The 1,482-nt window shown below is 37.3% G+C and overlaps 1 pseudogene; it reads left to right on the top strand.

Moving 5' to 3' along the window:
- Positions 1-302: 302 nt before the first annotated feature.
- LOC123936550 lies at positions 303-1,270 on the top strand (annotated as a pseudogene).
- Positions 1,271-1,482: the final 212 nt, after the last annotated feature.

Genomic DNA, 1,482 nt, shown 5'->3' with positions numbered 1-1,482 from the left:
CTTCTTTCAAAAATATTAGGGGTTTCTGGGGTTACTGACATTGGGGATGGTATGTGCTATGGTGAGTGCTGTGAAGTGTGTAAACCTGGCGATTCACAGACCTGTACCCCTGGGGCTAATAATACATTATATGTTTATAAAAAATAAAAATACATTTTTAAAAAAATAGGGGTTTCAATATAGATTAGAATTAGGTATGGGTCAAGACTAAACTATTTAAGAACCATATTTTCATAATTTGATTCTTCATGAGCTCAGGACTTCACTTCTTACATTCCAGGTAAAAATTGCATTACCCATAGATGCTAAATTCCACCATCATGATGGGATTTCTCCTCATGGGGTTTTCTCATTTATGGGAGTTATGGGATGTGCATGCCATAACCTTCTCTCTGATGTATGTAGTCACTCTGATGGGGAACATTATCACTGTTACTGTCGCCACCCTTGACAGGAGTCTTCACACACCCATGTACTTCTTCTTCAGGAATCTGTCGATCTTGGATGTCTGCTACATTTGTGTAACAGTTCCTAGCTCATGCATCAATTCCCTGCTTGATAGCAGCACCATTTCAAAGGCCGCTTTGTAGCTCAGGTCTTCCTGGTGGTTTTATTTGTATATGTGAAGCTTCTGTTTCTAATTATCATGGTCCATGACTGCCATGTGGCTATCTGCCAACCACTTCACTACCCTATGATCATGAACCCTCAAATCTGCATCCAATGACTCTGACTTCCATACTCAGTGGTCTCATATATGAGAGTGTGCACACTAGCAACACATTCCTGCTGCCCTTCTGTCTGCCTAATGTCATCCATCCATTTTCTTTTGTTTTGTTTTGTTTTGTGATATAACATCACTGATAAAGTTCTCCTGCTCTGATATCTTTAGCAATGAGATGGTGATCGTTGCCTCTGATCTTGGGATTGGTGATCACTGTTTCATTTGCATCATCAGGTCTTACATTCATATATTTTCTACTATTCTCATATTTCCAAGTGGAGCAGACAGAAAAAAAGCTTTTTCTACTTCTGTCCCTCACATCCTTGTGGTGTCAGAATTTTATGTATACCTGAGGCCATCTGACAGTCCACTATCCAGGTCACGGTCCTTTCTGTCTTCTATTACATAACCCTTCCACTCTTCAACCCTATTATCTACAGTCTTAGAAATGAACAAATGAAATATGCCATTAATAAAGTGAGGAGAATGTTTATTCAGGTTATTCAGGAAATGTATAGGAAATTGCTGAGGCTCACCCTACATTAAAAGTCATGTTTTAAGCAATAAATTGAAAAATTGATTGGAATTCTATCAATATAGCTGAAATTAATAAATAATGTTATTAAATATATCATTTATCAATATAATTTCCCTTCTGAAATGTTGAATTATCTGAGTATGTCACTGGGTAAAGGATCTGATACTACAAATAAGAAATCCCTATTCATGCTTTGACAACTTAAGAACACTCACTAAAG

Source organism: Meles meles, unplaced genomic scaffold, assembly GCF_922984935.1.
Source record: "Meles meles unplaced genomic scaffold, mMelMel3.1 paternal haplotype, whole genome shotgun sequence".
Taxonomy (NCBI): domain Eukaryota; kingdom Metazoa; phylum Chordata; class Mammalia; order Carnivora; family Mustelidae; genus Meles; species Meles meles.
Note: the sequence above shows the minus strand (reverse complement) of the source record. Positions and strands in the feature narration are given on the sequence as shown.